The sequence below is a fragment of the Sapajus apella genome, unplaced genomic scaffold, assembly GCF_009761245.1.
Source record: "Sapajus apella isolate SASKATOON/1434 unplaced genomic scaffold, GSC_monkey_1.0 scaffold9, whole genome shotgun sequence".
NCBI classification, from domain to species: domain Eukaryota; kingdom Metazoa; phylum Chordata; class Mammalia; order Primates; family Cebidae; genus Sapajus; species Sapajus apella.
The window spans coordinates 2,100,803-2,123,643 of NW_022436949.1; the positions used below are offsets into that span (position 1 = coordinate 2,100,803).

At 35.4% G+C, this 22,841-nt stretch overlaps 1 long non-coding RNA gene across 1 annotated transcript in view; it reads right to left on the reverse strand.

Moving 5' to 3' along the window:
* Positions 1 to 462: 462 nt before the first annotated feature.
* The window catches only part of LOC116551184, a 29,247-nt gene continuing 6,868 nt past the window's right edge, over positions 463 to 22,841 (reverse strand). The window contains exons 2-4 of the long non-coding RNA XR_004268756.1: positions 13,523 to 13,589; positions 775 to 885; positions 463 to 587 (exon numbers count right to left, since the gene is read on the reverse strand). This is a non-coding gene — a long non-coding RNA (uncharacterized LOC116551184). The remainder of the gene's footprint in view (positions 588 to 774; positions 886 to 13,522; positions 13,590 to 22,841) is intronic.

Sequence of the window (22,841 nt, forward strand, 5' to 3'; positions counted from 1 at the left end):
CATACAGACATCATGCTGAATGAGAAAATGCTGGAAACATTCCCACTGAGAACTGAAACAAGACAAGGATGTTCACTTTCACCACTTCTATTCAACCTATCACTAGAAGTACTATCAAAATGAATCAGGCAAGAGAAAGAAATAAAGGGCATCCAAATTGGAAAAGAGAAATTCAGACTACCGCTGTGTGCCAATGATATAATCCTATACCTAGAAAATCCTGAATACCCCTCCAAAATACTCCTAGATTTGATAAACGAATTCAGTAAAGCCTTAGGCTACAAAGTCAATCTACACAAATCAATAGCGCTGCTATAAACCAATAACAACCAAGCTATAAATCAAATTAAGGACCCAATTCCTTTTACAATAGCTCCAAAAAAATAAAATACCTAGCAATTTACCTAACCTAGGAAGTGAAATATCTCTACAAGAAGAATTTTTAAATGTGTTTTATAGAGACTGGTCTTACTATGTTGTTGCCCAGCTGGTCTAGAACTTCTGGCCTCAAGTGATCTGGATCCTCCGTCCTTGGCCTACCAAAGACCTGGGTTTACAGATGCAGAACTCCATATGGTCTGCCAACTCTATTGTGGGGAAAAAAAAATCTATCAATAAGTGGGCCCCATGCAGTTCTAACCCACTGGTGAAGGGTCAGCTAAATATATTTGGACAAATAGACATACAAATGCATAGGACTATCACTAAAATATTAAAAACTGTGGAGACACAGAGAAGATGCATCTACTTCTACCAAGAAAGCAGAAAGGTTACCTGAAAAATAGGTGATGATCCAAGTGCATTGGTTCTGTTTGTCTCTTGAAAATGTATAAGTGAGCTAGGAGAGTCCTAGGAATGGGATTCCATTCATTGCCAGTGATTGAACTGTAAACAAGGAAAGTAAACACACAGTGGCTTCATACAGCATCTTTCTGGCATAAACATCTGATGTTTATGATGACGGCAATTTAGATATTTAAAAAACAGGATAGAATAAACAGAGATAAGTGATATTAAACATTTCATATCAGTACAATAGAGAAGACATTTCAATAGCTTTCAGATATACCTCATTATACCTCATTCAGATATAAAAGTGGTGTGGGGCAAAAACACTGTTATATAACACAATTTGATATACTAACATGCTTATTTACAAAGAAAAATGTAGATACATGAATTCAGAGCAAACTAAACACATTATATTTCAAAGAAAGAAAAAAAGAAAACTTTACTAACATCACCTTATTTCATTATTTTCCACAAGTCTACTAGGTAGCAGGAACATAAAATTAAACAAGATAGACATGGTTCCTCCCTTCACAGAGCTTACATACAATGGACAAGACAGAAGACTTAAATGGCAATTATAATAGATTATGCATTGTTGCATTAGAAATGCCTTGACACCCATAGACTGGGAATAATTACAACTACTACTGAAATATGTAGCAGTAAAAGAAGGCAATTATCAAAACTAACAAACAGGACGTAAGTCCCTAGGAAATTCTTCAGAAGACTAAACACTAAAAATGGGGCTTATTCTATGATTATATTCAATTTTTTTATTTCATCCATATGCTTTATATATATTTTAAAGCAGGAAGGTCAGTGAGCCTTCCCTGGAGAGTTCTGGCTAAGCTCTATTTCCACTATCATCAGAAAGGCAATGCTGTCATGCAGATGGCCCCCTGGTCTGGGCAGCTTGATGAAAGTGCCTTTGTGTTCCTAATTAACAAGTGAACAACTGTGCCGATTGCTTTGATACATTTGAAACCTTCTGTTCTCAGACTTTTGATGAGCTGTTTACCCAGAAGCAGTACCCGCCTGCTTATTGGCCCCAGCATACCACTCCTAAAGGGCAGAGCTATAGTGAGATTGACAAAGATTCCTCTGTGCAAAGGAAGATCATCAAGAGGTGTAAGCCTCATTCAGGTAGTCCACTTTAGTTCTCACTGGTGGAAGAATAAAGTCTATGACTATAAAGTACAAATATTTCTTGGCAGTAACTCAATATATCCAGAGCTCACAGTTCAGTAATGAGCTGCCACACTAAGTTGTTCTTTGATTCTAGGAGTTCCCAAATCTGTAGTAGTGTTTAAAAAAGCAAGGTTTCCAGGATCTTTACTCAACTCTTAAAAAAATTAGTGGTAAAGTAGATGCTGGCACAGAGAGTAAATTAGAACATCAAATGATACTAGAATAATAAATGTTAAAGTGTATGCCAAATTATATTTAGCAAGCAAAATAAAAGATATGGTAATGAAGCCCAAAGCCCCAAACCACTTTGTGCATATAATTGTGTGAAATGTAATGGGAGGAGCAAATGTTAGTAGCTTTTAAAAAATTTTCTTGACTGAGTGTACTGTAGATATTATCACGGCCATGTGATAAAATAACTACCCTTTTGATTTATAAATGCATCAAATTAAAGCAAATGACATTTTTAAAAATTAAAAATGACAAGTCCTCAGGCATATATTTAGAAAGGCTTTTTGCATATTAGAAAGCTAGAGTTCTTCATCAAAACTAGTGGTTATGATGAGGAAGGGAAAAAAATGATGTCAATGTCTAACCCTGCAACAGATTTGAAAAATAGCCAAATTTTTTTTTATTCCTCAGGAGAATGTTTAAATTATCTCAGCTTCGGCACTATTGACATTTGGACTGGGTAATTTTTTCTTGTTTGAGACTCTTCTGTGCACTGTACAATGCTTAGCAGCACTTTCAGCCTCTATTCACTTGACACCGGTAGTACTACCCTAAGTTGTGACAATTAGGAATGTCTGCAGATATTGGCAACTGAGCATGAGAGCTAAATTGCTTAGAGTTGGGAGCTACTGGTTTTAATTAGAGACAAAGTAATTTCAGGTGAAATAAGATGGTGTAGAATTTTTTCTGCTTGCTTGTTTCCTCTCAGTACAACTGTCAACCCCTTAAATGACTTAAGAGAAAACCAAGGATAAGTAGGGTTAGTAAGAGGAAGGAAAAGGGTAGGGAGTCCAGGACTGGGGGAATGATGTAGAAGCACAACTCTTATAAAACCCTATCCAACAGAAGACGACAACCCAAGCCCCATACTTTCCACCTCCTGATCAAGCAACCAAAGGTGGATAAGGTAAGCTTATTCCTTGCCAAGACTCAAAAATACAAGGTTATTCTACAAAGCTAACAAGGAGAATCAGTGATCCAAATGCCATGCTGACCCTAATAGGCCAGGGAAAGAGTCCTCATTCCACAATGGGACTTCATTTGGAGACATTACCTAACTAGGGTGGGGCACCAGATAACAGCAATGATATCCTGTCACAACAAGGCACCTGGCAGTATTAAAGATAATAGGAGATAGAATATGTAAACTTGAGGAAAGATTAATATAATTTACCCAACCTGAACAAATTAGAGAAAATAGACTAAAAACAAAAGCAAAGCACAGGGCCTCCGGGACCTGTGGACAGTAACAAAAGATCCGTCATTAGTATCATCAGAATTTCAGAAGGAGAGGAGAAAGTGGAGCTGAGCATATCCAAAGGAATAACAAATAAAACTTCCCAAGTTTGTTGAAAGGCATTAAGCCAACATATTCAATAAACTGAGCAAACTCCAACGTATAAACTCATAGAAATCCATACCAAGACACATCATAATCAAACTTCTGAAAACAAAGGACTATGGAATAACCTTGAAAGAAGACAGGGAAAAATTACCTATAGAGGGATAGCTATTCAAATAGCAGACTTCTCATCTGAAACCAAGGAGGCCATAAAGGTGTGCCATAGCATCTCTAAAGTTCTGAAAGAACTGTCAACTGCTAATTTGATACCTTTAGAAATAAATGGAAAATAATGACATTATCAGAAGATGGAAAACTAATAAAAGAATGTTTCACTAGCAGATCTTCTAGCCTTTATAAAAGGCTAAAAGAAGTTCTTACAGAAACAAAATGAAAATCATGGAAAATTTTGAAGCATCAAGAAAGAAGAATAGAAAGAGTAGAAATATTGGTAGATACAATAAACTAGTGACAAATTATTGTTTAATATATAGAAATGTGGATACATTATTTTAAAGCATAGCATAGTCCAAATTCAGAGAAAGAGATAATGTGAGAACTAAAAAATGCCTCTTTGCAAATCCTGTAAGATATAACTTGATCTTTTTGGAAGAGAAATTATTTATTTTTATATAATTGAATCACCAAAAAAGAGATCATTGGGTTTCTCATTTCCAGAAATAACTAAATGAGTCAGCGTTTGATCAACATAAGTCTTCCCTGAAATTTCAAAGCATTAACCATGATTGAAAGATTGGAAATAAAGACATCTGTGACCAACACAACCTGGCACAGACTGGATAGGGAAATGAGGTAAACAAGTCAACAATATTTGGCTCACGAATAACATAATAACGATGACAATGACATCTGTGTTTTTCATTTTATGCTTCAGAGACTTTGTAATTTTTGTCTTTATCTCTCAAAAAAAGTATTTTATTTCTGAGCCAGTCCTGGCTTCTCAGAGTCTCTTCTATTTTCTGTTTGGTATCATAGCAGGGCTTTTGTATTATGTTACCTTGGGCTCAGGTCAGCCAAGGGGAAGCACTGATGGTATTTTATGGGGTAGAGGGAAAGAAACTAGGTTAGCCCTTTCCCTCTTTGTCATGGGTGGTTTCTCCAACAGGCTCTGCTCTTGTGTCTCCTCTTGATTGTGGCTGCCTCTGTGCAGCTTTTCAAGTCACCAGCTTACTTTGGATGACTTTGGACAGTGGGCTCTCCCCTTTTTTTAATAATCTTTGAGCCTAAGGTAGTAGCGGTTTTCCGGTGTTGCTGTTCTCTAGGTTACCGTCCTGTACCTTGATTGACTCTCAGGTGCTGGGTTACCACATTTTGACCTCTGATAGTCAGATGCTTTTTCTTTCACCTATGAAACTAATTTTCCAAATTAAATTCCCTATATTGTAGACACATTGTTTTTTGTTTTCCTAATTGGACCCTGACAGTTATACTTTAAAATAAAAAAATCAGCAGCTGAATGAATCTTTAGAGATCATCAGGTTCAATTCAACTGTATTTTCCACAACACAAATGATTATTTTTCTTTTGACATACATTCAAATAAAAGCTGAAATAAGTAAAAGTATATTTGTTAAAGTAAGAAAATGTAAATGAGCATGACCTATTATTCCAAGACCTACTATTCCCACACTGGGATAAAGTTGGCTCTCAAAACCCAAATGCAAATGCCTTGACTGAATGAACTCATTCTGTACCAGGGCCAGTGAATTCTGATGCCCGGAAAGTCCACATCAAATAATCTCTATGGATTTTAGGGACAGTTTTTATCACTCGAAGACCACCTCATACCCACATTTCCCATCATGTGACTTCCACAAAAACAATAGAAATCCTTTGTTATTATGATTCAACTAATAACTAAAATGTATATTGGCTTCTTTTCATAGTATGAATATACTAAGTAGATTAACTAAAACATTGGAGTTTTAAAGTACTCATTACTAAATGAGCTACTTTGAAAGCTTTGAAGAAAATAAATACATGAAAAAAGAATTTAAGAGCATACCGACCTACACCAAACCATATAATGTGGACATCCTACATTGTACTGGGACAGAGTGCTGATAAAACATAATAAGGTACTAATATAAGATCAGTGTGACTGAGTTACTTACATGCATAAGTTTGTGAAAAGCTCTTAGTGACTAAAATACATTTAGGAAAATAAAAAATAATAAGCTATAATTTTCTTAAACATAGCATTTTAACAGTAAGATGATCAAGATGACTGGTACATCATGCATAGCAGGATAGCTTTTGATATCTTTATCAGGGTATCTCTCTCTGTGTTCCAGACTTCTGGGATCAAAGAAAAAAAAAAAGAAATGACAACTCTAACAGACAAATAGGTGGATTCTGTGTTGGTAAATTCTCCAGTGAGCTTTACTTTCTCTCCCCTCACATCTTCTTAGAGACTTCTAATTACTCTCTACTGCTGTCTCTCACCCCTTCTCTTCTGTGCTGCAAATGCTATTTCCATTTTGTCAGCATTTAACTGTTTGACTCCTCATCTTGAAAAACTCCCAATCCCCTCCTTGAACACACATTCCCATATGACTACTAGCTACTGCCCTAGTTTTGTTCTTCCCATCACGGCAAATTTTATTGAAAACATTTGTTTCAAATGCTGTCCCCATTTCCTCAACTTCTCTTCACTCTACAATCAGCTGCAGTCTTAAGTTCTTTCATGTCACTTTAATTAAACTGGAACATGAAAATTATCTCTTTATTGCTACATTTATTAAATATTGAAGTGTCTTTACCTTACTTAAACTTTGGAAGCATTTAGTGTTGTTGACCTATCTCTAACTCCTGAAATGCTTTGCCCTTGGTTTTCATTATGTAATAATCTTCTTCCCTCTCTATCCCTCTTTTCTTCCTCCTCTCTCTCTCTGTCTCAACATTTCTGCTTAGATTTCTTTGAGAGATTCTTTACCTCTGCATATTCTGTAATTCCTGATGTTACTCCAGGGTTAACACAAGATTTTTTTCTACTTCTCTGTGTAATTTACCCAGTTATTATCCACTGGTTGCAGAATTATTATATACAAACTAATTTATTTTCTACATTACCCTTCTCTCAAACAAAACCCCTCAGTGCCTGTGTTTCTTATCTTCTACCACCTTACATTGCTTACAAAAATCACATGGATCCAACTACCCAAACCAGAAACCTACACATAACATTTTGCTCCTATTTCTCCTTCTCTTTTCAGTTACTAGTTCTCCTTGTATCAAAACTTTGATTTTCTGGAAATAGAATTCCCTATTCTCTTCAATCCATCATCCTAGTTCAAGAACCGAATAACACATAATTTTATGTATGAAAATCATTATCAATGCCATCTGTTCAGTGAAGCAAATCATGGAGGCCAATACTTCTTAAAGCAATTTGTACCTAAGATGGTCTTTCAAAGTTCTATCATTCTTCATTTATCCAGGGCATTTGGTCTCTACTTCTTCTTCAAAAATATCTTAAACAAATTTCCCCCAAAATCTTATCTTGTTTACTGAAATTGAGCCTAATCAAGCCTAACCCAGCTGAGCAACTCTTGGCACATAAGCTGAAGGGAGAGCAGGTGTCACTCAAGTGCAACCCAAGCCAATGGGAACCAAAGCCAACAGCTCATCCTGAAATGGAAATCACAGCCTGTCTACAGAATGAACACTAGTGAAGAGAGCATTAGAGCTACCCTATCCATCATTTGATAATGTGTTTTCCTTTTTTTCCCTTCAGTCCCCCCAATACAAAAATTGCAGTTTTATATTCCATCTCTAAGTCATTTTCATCATTGACCCTAAGATCCTTCTATTCCATGTCCCAAAACTCTCTAATTGATTTCTCTTTTCACAAATACAACATTTCATGGGTCTACCGCATAGACTTTGGATAACCTTTATTTGTATCACAAATGTACTTGCCCTCCCAAATTCTGATTATTACCTTAAAGTATTTCCCAATATATGAGTCAAACTTTTTTTTTTTTTGGCTAACGCTTTTTTTTTTAAGCAAATACTGTTTCCATAATATGTACTACCCTTCCTTTTTTCCTTGAACCATCTATCTTCTAGACTATACCTCAGTACACTATTCTTTTACTATGCCCTATCTGCAGACAAGTTAAAAAGAATTATCTTCACTCTATCACTGAAGCCTTTCTTGCTGACTTCTCATATCAAGGTCTATATGGCACATCTGGCCCTTCAGGATTAATGTGACTGATTTGCTAGATTATATACTGGATGCTGACATTAATGAGAAACATTACATTCTATAATTGAATTTTCTAAGCACCACTTCCATTGGGGTAATATAAACCCCAACTAATAGAAAAATGAGGGATAAATGTACTAATTTCCCAATACAGTACTTTACCAAGTTAAGTGTGAACACTAGGTGATACAATACTCGCTTTATTTCTGTTCCAAAGCAATAATGCTCATAAGGTATTTTGCCCCCAGAATAATAGCTTTTGATCTACTAACAGGAGAATTAAAGTCTGATTAAAGTTGGCTGTTTAAACTCTGCTAAAATTCTTATTGGTATTGATTTCTCCATCTTTAGGGTTTGAGGTCTCCATTGTCTTTTAAGTTGTGTTTTTTACAGAAAAATATTAGATACTAATGCTTTGATAAGAACAAGTATTATAAAAGTAAACGAGTATTATAAAAATATTTTAAAAAATATATTTTAGTAAAAAAACTACAGATAATTTGGTTTTCATATGTAACTTCCTAATAACACATAGAATAAAAGGGTTAAAATCAAGCTTATTTGTTGAGTTTATTTAATCTCAGAATGCTTGATGCTACAGTCTAAATGTCTGTGTCACCCTGCAATTTATATCTTAATCCTTAATGCCCAATATGATGGGGTTAGAAGGTGGGGGGGGAATTGGGGAGGTGATTAATTAATGAGGACAGCATTTTCATGAATAAAATTAATGTCCTTATCAAAAAAAAAAAAAACCACAGAGAGTTCCCTTGCTCCTTCCACCCTGTGAGGAATGAGCCATCTATGAGGAAGTGGGCCCTCACTAGATACCATATTAGTTGGCATCTTGATCTTCAACTTCACAGCTTCTAAAAGTGTGAGAAATACATTTTTGTTGTTTATAGGCCACCTGGTCGAAAACATTTTGTTATGGCACCCCAAACAAAAAAAGGCATTTATTTTGCTATGTTAAAAAAAATAAAAACTACAAAAACAAAACTATTTTGTCATTTTGCTTTGTGAATTCCATTTATTTATGTCTAATAGACCATCACTTTGGATCAACAGGGCTTAATTCAGTTTTTTTCTGTAATAAGTGACCAAGAAGTATTAAGACCATCACTTCAAAATAAATGCCTAAATTTGAAAACCTAGTTTTAAAATTCTTGTAGTTGTAGTCACATTTGTATGGAAATAATCTATGTTTAGAACTTGTGTTATATTCAATGTCCTACATATAGGAAGATTATACATCTGCAACCTCTCAAATTAAAGTATCCCATGTGTATTAATTACCTAGGGCTGCCACCATGAATTACCATAAACTGGGTATCTAAAATCATCATAAATTTATTCTCTCACAGTTTAGGAGGCCAGAAGTCTGAAATCATTGAGTCATTGGGTTTTGCCCTTTCTAGAGACTCTGAAGGAGAAACTGTCCCATGCCTTTCTCTCACCTTCTCTTCGCTGCTGGCAATCCTTGGTGTTCCTGGGCTTGTAATTGCATCAGTACGCTGTCTGCTCATGTTTTCACATAGCCTCCTTCTGTTCATGTCTATGTCTGTGTGTCTTCATTTAGCCTATTTGTAAGAATGTCAGTCATTGGATTTAGGGGATACTCTAATCCAATATGACCTCATCTTAGCTAATTCCATCTGGAAAAGCCCTATTTTCAAATAAGGTCACACATTCTGATGTGCCAGGTGGGCATAAATTTTGGGCAGATACTATGTAACCCAGCACATTATGTTACTTGCTTTGCTCAATAAAATGAGAGCAAAAAAGTGTGCTGTGTGATTTGAGGCTTAAGTTTTCAGAGTTAACACTTCATTTACCATGCTCTCTCATTTTTCTTATGACTCTGCTAATGGGTTAGAATGGAATCTCTATTAGTCTGAAAAAGAGCCCCTCTGGTGACATATGCAGTACCACATCTCAAGAACAAGAAGACATAGACATCATTGTTTTCAGACACTAAGATTTCCAAGTTGCTGTTTTCCACAGAATAATTATGACAATGATGACTATTAGACAAATTAGTACTGGGTTGAGATGCTCCCTTAACAGACAACCTAAATAAAATATATGACACTGGGTCTGAGGCTAAGTATTTGGTGGCAAGAAAATTCTTATTAGAGGCTGGAAGAATAGTAACACACATCATGCAGTGGCGAAAATATTTAGAAATATATTATCTATGATAACTTAAGAGAGAAATATTGTACCTAATAAGTTTTATCTTTAAAAGGTTTTAAAACAATGTTAGGTTTTTTGTTGTTGGTTGAACTTACTAGGATAATGTAAGAGAGATGAGCTCAGAAAAGAACAGACTGTTTTGCAAGCAGACTTTAAAGAAAGTAGAGAGAATACAGAGTTGGATGGCTTTCTGAGCTGGAAGTTTAGGTGGTACTCATCTCCACTTATAATGTAATATACAAAACTAACAAAACAGTTGAATAATAATTTCTTAAGAGGCCACATAAAATGCTGGTTTAAGGGTCAATATTAGGATATAGTTATAACACCCATTTTAAAACTTTTCAATGGCTATAATGTACCCAGAAAATTCCTTCAGTTGGAAAAATATAGTTTAGGGAAAAGAGAAAAAAAAAAGGCATTCCTTTCTTGTGGAAGCATGGTAGGCTTAAGTTACCCCAATTAAATTTAGCAATAATCTTAGTACTTCTTGATTTCTCATTTTTTCAGCTCATAGTTTTTAGTGTGTCTGTTGTCAAGAGTATCACTGAAATCAAATAGATGAGAAAGTAATTGACAGATAGTTTGTCCATATAATCTCTCAGAAAGAGATTTTAATTTTACAGATTTTTAGTCTCTGTTTGAGAAATTATATGGACAAACTAACCATAGACCTAGACTAAAATAATTGTTAGAGACTTAAAAATTGAACCCACAAAATTCTATGGATTTTAAGTAGGCAGAGAAGATCAGCTGCAAAGAAGCCCATGTAGTATCAATAAAATACCTTGCCCTCATTATTGGCAAAATCAAATTATTCTAGGAAATGATCAATCAGTTGTAGCTATAAATAATTTAGCTATAAATAAAAATTTATTATTTTTAAACTAAACAATGTATCATATTGTCTGGTAGTTATTGGTAATTATTGATTATTTCCAATCTATGAAACATAAGAATATTTATATACATTCTTCTACCTATGTTTTTCCTTAACTGGAGAAGCAGTAAGCTGATCTTGCCAGAATTCAAGTATTTTATATTTTAGAACTGCTTTCTACAAAATATATTGTAGTATGATAAAAGTTTAAAATATCTTTTAAAATGTAGACTTAGGGGAAATGTAAAAAAGAATCATTCAATGTTTAATAACTGAAAATTAAAACAGTGATTTCTGGTTATTTTTTTCCCACTAAAGTATTACTTCTCTTCAAAGAATGTTCTAATTTTAGCAGCAGGTATATCACAATATTTCAGGTAGAGAAATTACATAAATATGCCCCAAATCCAAACTTGAATATGTTGCTTCATGTTGCTGAGACTTACTGAATCAGGCTGTGAGCTGACTATTCCTCACAGCAGTAGGCATAGTAAGGAAATGGAAGACGATAGAGAGGAACAAAAAACAAGGCTTTGTGTGACATTGTATATAAAACCAGGGAAATGTGATGTCAGAACAATGTATACTTTTGATGCAGTCTTAGCTAGTTGTAGAGAAAAACAATTCATTAATAAAAGTAGAAATCAATGAAACGAGTATGCTTTAAAGAAAAACAAAGTATGGTTTTTGATTTAAATTTAAAAATTCATTCATACTGCGTTTTGAATGTTCAGCAAACAAGCTATATGTAAGTATATGTTTTCTCATTAAAACAATTGTATAAAATCCATCAGCATTAAATGGGTCGGTCCCTTTGTGCAAAAGTTCACACTGCTGCAAAAGTAATAATTTTGAGGAGTTCCTTTTGATATTATTTTAAGCTAGAATTTGTGATAAGATTAAGTCAATTATGAGTAGCTTATCTAACAATGAATTGCTTAGCTTATACATGGAGTTGCATTTCAAAAGCATATTCAAGAGTTTTAAATAAGCTGAAAAGTGGATGAGGAAAAAAAAAGTACAAATGACAAGTGTCTGTAGAACTGAAGAGAAATGAAGAATATGCATAAAATTTACTAAATTTTAAAAGATATGTATATTGTGTTTTGCCTACAAAAATGAATATTTTAACATAGTTAAAGTTAAAATTACATATTATTAACATCGACACCCTCCTTAATGTAGTTAGATTTTCTAACTCAAACCTAAGGAATGTTGAAGATAATAATTTGCAAAGCAAGAGAGTATTTCAAGGAAAATGAAAGGTGAGCAAAGTTCTAGAAGAGAGGAAGAATACTTTGTACCTGCATAACAAAAATAATTGTTTTAAGAAGAAATATTGAAGTGGAAGATCAAGAGACTAAGCTAATGAGGAATATGGGAACTGGATATTAAGGCGCTTAAAAGCCAAGTTAAGGATGTTAGAACTTTACTCTTAGGGCAACAGGGAGTAAACGATAGTCTTGAACCAGGAGAGCATAGAATCATGTATATTTATAAAAATCACTACAAATATATTCTTCTGAGGAGATTGGGCAGATGAGGATCAAATATGATGGCAGAAATATCAGCCATGTGGTTGTTTTGGAAATCCAGATGGAAATAATCATTATCTAAATAAGGAGAATGCCAGTGGGAATTGAGGAATGTGACTAGATTTGTGAGATATTTTCCAAATAGAATTTTTACAATCTGATGACTGTTAAAGAGAATGTGACTGTGTAGAGAGTATAGGAGGAAATAAAATAAAAATAAGCAGAAAGCTGTTTAGACAACAATGTACAGTGGTAACAGGAAATCTTTTGGAACAAGTATTTGCAGTGATTTAGGGCAGAAAGAAAGAACACAAATAAGAGGGAGAACTGATTTCAGGATTGGACATCGTGAGTTTCAGTGATTATGTACTAATGAACAATTGGACCTGTGGGTTTGAGCTCAAAGGAGAGATATTTGGGAAATAGAGCTGGAGGAAAATGACTGATCAGGAAAATAATCAGAGATTAATGCAGCAACTACAATGATTAGTAGGAAGGGCCAGTAGTGATGAGGATATGGGTGAGAGGAGAGAATGAAGATGTATTAATGAGGTAAAATATGCAGGATTTATTGATGAAAGGAAAATTTCTAGCAGAAAGTATGGAAATGCTATGTTTTATCTTGGGAGAAACATGAGCATATATGCATGTTAAGAGAAAAGAGCAGTGAAGATGAACAGATTAAAAACAAACCTGAGTGAGATCCATAAAAATTAAAGGGATAAGATCCAGAAAATGGATTTGTTGCAAGGAATGATTATGAACTAATAAAGTATCCCTGATACCAAAATAATTTGTGAACTAAGCCACCTCCAAGATTTGCTGGCAATATATATGAAAGATGGCAGGTATCCTCAAGAATATAGTATCTTTATGTGCAAAATAAAAATCTGTCCCATTTTTCTCTTTGGCAGCATCACTTCATAGTGGAGGTGAAGGATGATATTGGACTGCATGAATTGGAGAACATTTACAACATGGGAAGTTGTTTAAATAATATAAATACCTATAGAAATATTTCTAATAGCTTTTCTAACAGCTGGGCTAGAAGTGTTTCATTACATGTTGCCGGACACTAGCAGGTTTCACACAATCAACAGAGTTGAACTGGTCTTGGTACTCACTACTTTAGCCAGAAGCTTCACAGAGATCACCACGAAGTGAAGCAAAAATTCCGGTTTTCAAACACTCCTGCAAAGAGAGAAAGGAGAATGTATAGGTGAAAATTAGGATATATTTGAAGATATAGCATTTAAGAATGAGAAAGAGATGAGATCTGATCTTGTCTAATTTCTCTGTAAGGTAAAATGTAAGGTTAATTGCTGAGAATAAAGATGGCATGGAGGGGGTTAATGGACTTAAATAGGATGGTGAATTTTTAAAAGATCTCATTTGGGACAAAAAGTGTTGATAGGTAAATGAGTCCAGAGCAATGTTGAAGACCTCATAGTAATTCTGCAATATACTTAATCAGAACTATAGGGCCAGGCAGGGTGGCCCACACCTGTAATCCCAGCACTTTGGGAGGATGAGGTGGGCAGATCAGTTAAGGTCAGGAGTTCAAAACCAGTCTGGCCAAAATGGTGAAAGCCCGTCTCTACTAAAAATACAAAAATTAGCCAGGTGTGATGGCACACACCTGTAATCCCAGCTACTCAGGAGGCTGAGGCAGGAAAAGTGCTTGAACCCGGGAGGCAAAGTTTGCAGTGAGCTGAGATTGTGCCACTGTAGTACATCCTGGGTGACAGGCGAGACTCAGTCTAAAAAAAAAAAAAAAAAAAAAAAGCAGAATAAGAACTATCGTAGTTGGTGGTAGTGGTAGAAGACTGTAAATCACGAAATGCTAAGGAGTTCAGATTTAGCTGTGATTCATAAGTCAGTGTAGTTTGTTGAGGTTCTGATTCGCGTTTTAGTCAAGTTGCTCTTCGCTAATACAATATTCATTAAGGCCAATGATCATTCACAAGTTTATTCAGAGATAATAGCCCATGAAAGATGATTAGGTATGAAAAATGCAAGTTTTCCTTTCTTTTCTTTTTCTTCCTTCTGCTCCCTCCCCTTGTCCCTTATCATTTTTTTCTTCATGTTCATTTTCAGCAAGAATATATGTTTCTTTCTCTTATAGACTCGGCTTCTATTATATTTCAATTTTACGTATTTGCCTTTTAAAAAATTGGATAGTATTTTAAGACTACAAGGAAAAACAACTCTTTTCTAGCCTTACCCATTTTACCCCAAGTCCAAACAATTTATTCAACTGTTTGAACCATTGCTTGCAGTATTTATCTATTTAAGCTTTAGACACAACTTTGTACTCCTAATAAGGCAGTTGAAGATTTTGCTTTTCTGTGCTTAATTACTCTCTGGTACATTCTCTACTCCCCTTCCTTCTACCATAATTGTATGGTAATATTGGTCCTATCCACATTTATTTAAGATTTATAATATGTCGACTGTGTAAATATAATTCAAAAGTGAGACAAGTAGGGTGTCATGTTTTTCTTCCCTTTCTTATGTAATTTATTATTTTCACTGGAGTTAATAATTGTTGAGATACTTCATTGGTTAAATTATGATTATATTCTAACACAGATTCAAGACAAAATTCTCTGATAGAATTGTATGTCTCCATATGACGAAAGCTATCCGCAAATTTACTAGTTTCATTTCTCCGATATTTCTTCTCGAACTTTATGTGTGTTATTTTGTTTTCCCACATTCGTACATTGAAGTTCTGGCCCCCAATGTGATGGTATTGGAGTGCAGCCTTTGAGAGGTAACTAGGTTTAAAATAGAGGGTGGGATGCTCTTGATGGGATTATTAATCTTATTAGAAGAGGAAGACAGAGAGCTATCTCTCTCTCTATGCGCATGCACCAAGGGAAGCCCACGTGAACACACTGCAGGAAGGTGGCTGCCTACCGGCCAGAATGCAGGTTCTCACAACGAACCTACAGTACCCTGATCCTGAACTTCCCAGTCTCTAGAGCTGTAAGAAACAATTACCTATTATTTAAGCAGCACAGTCTGTGGTTATTTTGTTACAGCAGCCTGAGCTGACTAAGATATCATCTTTCTCTTCCAATGTATTCTGATGCTCTCAACCTCTGACAGCTCTTCAGGATTTCTCATATGATCAGCTTGGAGATCCTATTCATCACTTTCCTGTTACATAATCCTACCTTGGAACCTATCTCTTACACCTTTTAAAGCACAACCTATAGTTGTGTTAAAGCAAAAATTTAACTGGACAAATTTAAACAGGCAAGAAATAATTAAAGGCTCTTGTAATACAGGAACAAGGGCAAAACACAGTCTGAGCTTCTATCTACTGAAGCAAGGGGCTCGGGAGTTTTTAAGAACTGGAGTGGGTGGATCTGGATCACAGGCCATCTGCGCTTGTTAATTGGCTTTATTCAAATGAAAATAAACTCCTCATATTTTATGACAGGAGATGGTTTTACAATTTGGTGGAAGACACCTGCTAAAGTTAGTCTCTTATCCTTCCAGGAAAACTGGGAGATAGGGGCTCTATCTTCCTTGATGATTACACTTCAAAGGGATGGCTCCCAGGTCCTTGAGAAAGAGATTCCTGGGCTGTAAAACTGCCAAGTCTTTTTAGAAAATTGACACCTCGGGCCGGGCGCGGTGGCTCAAGCCTGTAATCCCAGCACTTAGGGAGGCCGAGGCGGGTGGACCACGAGGTCAAGAGGTCGAGACCATCCTGGTCAACATGGTGAAACCCTGTCTCTACTAAAAATACAAAAAAAAAAAAAAAAATTAGCTAGGGATGGTGGCACGTGCCTGTAATCCCAGCTATTCAGGAGGCTGAGGCAGGAGAATTGCCTGAACCCAGGAGGTGGAGGTTGCGGTGAGCCGAGATCGCCCCATTGCACTCCAGCCTGGGTAATAAGAGTGAAACTCCATCTCAAAAAAGAAAGAAAGAAAGAAAGAAAATTGACACCTCAAAGGGGCAGAGAAATAATTTATAATCGCAACTATTCTAAAGTAAATGCTCTAACAGAAGAGAGATCAGGGATCTGGAGTAAGGAAGATGGTCTTAAATTTAGTGTAGCCAAGGGAATTACTAAGGTTGTCTTGGTCAGTAGGAGACTTTGCTGATCTTTTGAAACCTTTTTGAAACATTATGTCTTATCCTTGAATGACAGTTTGTACTGATGTAGAATTCTAGGTTGAAAGTCATTTTTCCTCATTTATTAACAAGGCATTGTTCCATTAACTTCAATTGCAATACTATTAAAGAATTCAGATGTTATTCTCATTTTGAATCTTTTTTTCTTTGTAAGATTATAGTCTTATTTTACCTTCTATAATACTGAAGTTTTATTAAAAATATGTTTTTGTGTTGATCTCCTTTAATTTATTGTGCTAAGTTCCCAGAGTGGCTTTTGAAAAACTACATATCTTATTCTTCAGTTCAAGGAAATGCCCTTATATTATCTATTTGGTGATTCTTCCCATTCTTATTTTTATTCTTGTCCACTTCTGTATTAGTCGAATATTCAAACTTATGAATTTTTTTTTTAGTCTTTTTTCTTTCTAGGTATCCATCTCACTTTTACTGTTATTTTTCTAACGTTCTGAAGCATATCTCCAAGTCTGTCCTCCATTTTTCTCTTGTTCTGTTGTACTGGTGATGGTGGTTGTTTCTGAATTTTTGCCCTTCTGTTATAGTCTCCAGGAGTTCTTTCTTATTGTCTAAATTTCTTTTCCTGCAGTGTTTTTGATGTTTTAATTTTTTGGTAACATTTGTATACAGTCATGTCTTGGTTCTCCGAAGATTAATAGGCATTTTGAAGTTCTGCGACTCCCTACACATTCCCTGTTTCCTTGAAATTGCTCTTTGTTTATCTGTTTGCTCCCATGCTCTTTGCCTTTTCATTTGTTGGACTCATTTTTCATATCTCTGGCTCACCTCAGATCTATGCTGATTATTATGTGCCATTTATATCTAAGGAAGGTACTGAAAAGGTGATTTTGAACAGTTGGTGAATAAACAAGGTTTGTCTACTAACAGTCCTCAATGTAGTGTGATATCAGAGACTTAGTATTGTTAGGCCTTTTCCTAAATGAAGGAATCTATAAATGTTTTCTCTTAGACTCTCTAATACTCTTGGTTGGGGCAGTGGGTTAAAAGTAAATATGGAGACTTCTGCCTTAATTTGCTATATTGAGAACTAATATGGTTTGGCTGTTTCCCCACTCAAATCTCATCTTGAATTATAGCTCCCATAATTTCCTCATGTTGTGGGAGGGACCAAGTGAAAGATAACTGAATCATGGGGTGATTCCCCCATAGTGTGCTTGTAGTAGTGAGTAAGTCTCACGAAGTCTGATGGTTTTATAAGGGGAAACCCCTTTTGTTTGGCTCTCATTCTCTTGTCTGCTGCCATGTGAGATGTGCCTTTTTGCTTTCTGCCATGACTGTGGGGTCTTCCCAGCCAATTGGAACTGTAAGTCCATTAAGCCTCTTTCTTTTATAAATTGCCCAGTCTCCGGTATGTCTTACGTCTTTAACACCAGCATGAAAACAGGCTAATAGGAGAACTAAACCTCACTTTACTCTCAACTTTGTCCTGATATCCAAAGTACAGAATCTTTCCACTTAAATATCTCCAGATGAATAACGTCCTGTTTTTCCTCATTATTAGGTTGAGGAAGTTGCCTGGATACGAAGGCTCCAGGCTTTTAGGGATCAAACTGCTTCTTCTAAAGACTTGCATTTAGAGCCAGCTGTTAAATTCCTGAGCCTTGCCCAGGTCAGATTCTTGTTGGTTCTCAATGTTCGTGAAGGTATCATCTTTTCCACATGTGCTAAATCAGATATATATATATATATATGTATATATATATATATACACACACACATACATATACATATATATATGTTTATATATATATTTATACATTTTCTCCTTTTTAAAAAATTGATGGATGTATATGTTTTAAAATTTGTAACTGTTTCTTGTAAATTTGAAGATCATATATAAGCACATATATTCAATTGATGATACTTGAATTCAAATTAACATAAATTGCATAACTCATTCAAAAATCATTTCCCATTTGAATTTTCATGTTAAGATAGGCTGTTAACCTAAATATCTACCACAACTCTTTATTTCAAACATATAGATTTGTTTTGGAATTATTCAGCTTGGATGAGTAGGATGCAATTGTAAGGAATTTATACACACAAACACACACACACACAAACCAAACTCTGTAAAATATTTGAGTGACTCTGGTCTGAGGAACAGTATCAGGAGGTCCTAAGAGTATGCCCGCAGTCAGTGATAACGGTTTGGCTTTCTCCCCAATCAAATCTTATCGTGAATCTTAATAAATTCCATGTGTTGTGGGAGGGATCTCGTGTGAGGTAATTGAATCACAGGGCAGGATTTTTCCATGCTGTTCTCATGGTAGTGAGTAAGTCTCACAAGATCTGATGATTTTATAAAAGGGCAGTCCCTTTGCACACACTCTCTTGCCTGCTGTTATGTGAGATGTGTCTTGCTTCCTTTTTACCTTCCACCATTATTGTGAGGCCTCCCCAGCAACATGAAACTATGAGCTAATTAAACCTCCTCCCTTTATAAATTACCCAGTCTCTAGTACGTCTCTGTTAGCAGCTTGAAAACAGAGTAATACAGTCAGGTTATAGTTTGGTTTTACACATTTTAGGAAGATGGAAGTTACAGGCACAAACATAAATCAATACATGTAAGGTACACATTGGTTCAGCCCAGAAAGGTGGTGAGGTAGGTTAAATAAGGTGGCCATAGCCTCTCTTAAAGGGAAACAAACTTGCCAAATAGATGGACAGAACAAACCATCCAACAGCACACAGAACACATTTTGTGTTTCTGCAGCAAGGAGGTAAAAGTGCAGAAGGAAAAATCCCCAAATTCACACAAGTGGAGAAACACATATTTGTGTCCTTGGGCTGACTTATGCTCATTATAATAGTAACAAACATCCCTGGGTGGAGATTTAAGATGCTAGTAACAGGTTATATATGCACTAGCATGTACAACCACTAGGCATGCAGGCTTGGGAAACCACCCACAACATGCTTAACAGCAACACCTCTTCCCACTCCTTTATGAATAAATAATGTAAATCTCCCATAAAGGGAAGTGCCTCAGTGCCCAATGGCACTGTCTCATTCTTCAGCAGTCCCCTCTGACCCAGCTATCAGAGTATACTTTCCCTTTGCAATAATAAATTTCTTTACCTACTTTCACTTTGGGCTTGCCCTCAAACTCTTTTGTGCAGTGAAGTCAAGAACCTGCACCTGCCCACCAACAACAATCAGACATCTTGGAAGTTGCGGGTGGTATTTATAGGTCATAGGTCATTCAAAGATTTTCGTATTGACAATGGTTGAAAGAGCTAAACTAAAGACTTGAAGTTAGCAGAAGAAAATGCTTGAGTTAAGGGGGTTTGTGAAAGCCACAGTTCTTGCAATGTAGATGAGTCCTCCAGATAGCAGGCTTCAGAGAGAATAGATCACAAATGTCATTTTTTAGACCTGAAAACGTGTCAGATGGTTGGTTATTTAATGTCTTCTAGATGTGGGAAAGGCCTAGCTGCAGCAATGGAGATTCTCTACAGATATGAAAATTCCCCCACAAAATGGTTTTGCAGGGCCATTTGGAACTATGTCGAAAACATATATTGGGGTAAAATATTTAGATTTCCGTCCGGGAGATCTATTTGTCGTGTAAGGCCATACCAGAGTCACGTTGAACTTTAATATCTTATTGCCAAAGAGTCTGTTTTGCCAGTCTTATGGCTGGTCAGTTGTACCTAAACTCCAAGACAGAGAGGATATAGCAAGGCATGTCTGACCTCCTTTTCTGGCATAGTAGGAGATTCAGATGTTCAGGTTTCCCTTGGCTCAGAGTCAGTTGAGGGAGCTTAGGATTTTCTTTTCAGTTTACCATGCACAGAGACAGAAAGACAGACAGACACACACACATATGTATTTAAAGTAGAGGGGAAATTGGAATATTCCCACTCCCACTCTGTGTGTGTGTGTGTGTGTGTGTGTGTGTGTGTGTGGTTGTGCAGAGGGGGATTAGAAACATAAGAGAAAAAAGGGAAACTCCCTAAAAAAAAATGTGAGGCTGGGACTAGAATATAAATATAGGTAACATTTCTACGGGCCTGGGAGACTGGATGCTTGAAAACAATTTCTCCTTTACAGTATAAATATACATATAGTAATTAATCCAAAAGGAAAACTTTGCAGATTTCCTGAAAATTTCTGTAGTACAGATAACTTTATATCAATATGTAGATAGATATATTTAAATACAAATATAGATATTTTATATGTACAAAAAACTTATATAGTTATATAAGTTTTTTAAAAGAATGCCATATACAACAAAAAATTTTAAAATTAAAGTTCATATGTATTTCAAATAGTAATATAAAGACCCAATATTATTTGAACTAGAATATTAAAAGACATGAAGAAAACATTTAACAAACAAAAAGAAGTCAGCACTTAGAAAGAAAGAACAGGCTGGGTGCAGTGGCTCACTCTTGTAATCCCAGCACTTTGGGAGGCCAAGGCAGGCAGATCACAATGTCAAGAGATTGAGACCATCTTGGCCAACATGGTGAAACTCCATCTCTACTAAAAATACAAAAATTAGCTGGGTGTGGTGGCATACACCTGTAGTCCCAGCTATTCAGGGGGTGAGGCAGGAGAATTGCGTGAACTGAACCCAGGAGGTAGAGGTTACAGTGAGCTGAGATTAAACCACTGCACTCCGCCTGGTGACAGAGTGAGACTCCGTCTAAAAAAAAAGAAAGAAGAAATAATAAATGGTAAAGTAATTAAAAATAATTCATAGGAAGAATTATCTGTAATTTGGAAATTGTTTACTTTTGAAACTGGCTTTTACACTTTAAAATTTGTTTCTATTATAGAATGCAAAACAGTGTAACAATTTGCTATATTTAATAAAATGTTTACCAAATTTTTATTGTAAAAACATAAAATATTTTATGTGAGATTATGTATTCCTATATACTTGTACCTTTTTATGTTATTGGGGATATATTTAAGATTCAATTATTGATTAAGTTTCATAATCAGTATTTCCCAGTCTATGCAATTTTTGAAAATTAGAATACTTGGGAAATCAAAGCGTCATGTTCCCACATTAGCACAATGCGTTAAGGTAAAACCAAAATTCATCTAGTAGATTCCTCAAGTAATTGATATTATATTTGAATTCTTGGTTTCTATCTCTCTGTATTGTTTTACATGTTTTCTCCAAAATAGAAATATTGAGTATTTCTACTTTTCTTTATCCTTAATTTCATTATCTAATTGCTAATCTCAAATTACAGTAAATTAACTAAGTCTGGACTACATGTGAAAGGAAAATCTGAAACTAACTCTTTAACTAAAAAAGACATGATCAGTTTTTAAGCATTAGTATTTGTCAATAAGTATAATAGCTATAGGGTATTGATAAGAAAAACTTTATCTGTTGTGGTTTCATGTTTAAATAGTTGGAATTCTAGTGAGTGAAAAAGATCTAAACCTATCATGAGAAAAAAAGTTGCTATTTGAAAATCAATAACAATTCTGTTTACAGATATATGGACAAATATGTGTAATTGTTTTAAAATATAAGACCTTTAGAATACCCAGAATATAAAAGATTCATTATTTGACATCCCTAAATCAGAGACCTCAGTCATTTTTGTCAGTGTGTTGAATTGGGTGCTGTGGGACTCTCAGTAAGAAAAGTTTTGCAATTACCTGGAATTATAATACCATCTTCTACACCATGCCATCCATTCTAAATGTCAAGTGAATGGTAGTAAGCTATTTTTATAGTTATCTAGGAATTAAACTAACATAAGTCTTTGACTTATTTGGTTAGTTTGCTTTGTCTCTTTGATAGTGGTACTTTAATCAGCATATACTAGCTGTAAAGGGGACTAAAAGTCATACTAAGACAAGAATGCTTATTTAGTAGTATTGCAATGTAAACACTGCAACCACGTTGCATCATCTACTTCCACATTGTTTTCAGACACCCATTATTAGTCTACCATTTTAAATCTAGAGATTCAGCATGAAGACACAATTTGGTTTCTAGACATAAAACATCTGTTAATAAATTTTAAAATCTCCTTCCATCTATTCTGGCAACCATTATGTTCCTGTGTACAAGGTCATGTACCTCCTTCTGAGTTTTACTTTTCACTCTGGAAAAGAAGTTCTCTAGGATGACGTCGTGCAGTAGCTCATCACTCACAGCATGCCTGGTGAAAGCTGCGTGCACAATATCATTTTCTCCACATATGGAGGGGGGATGCCTCACTTGTCACAGGCTATTGAAAGTAGTCAGCTTTCATCAGTGGATCCTGACAACACAGAAAGAATGA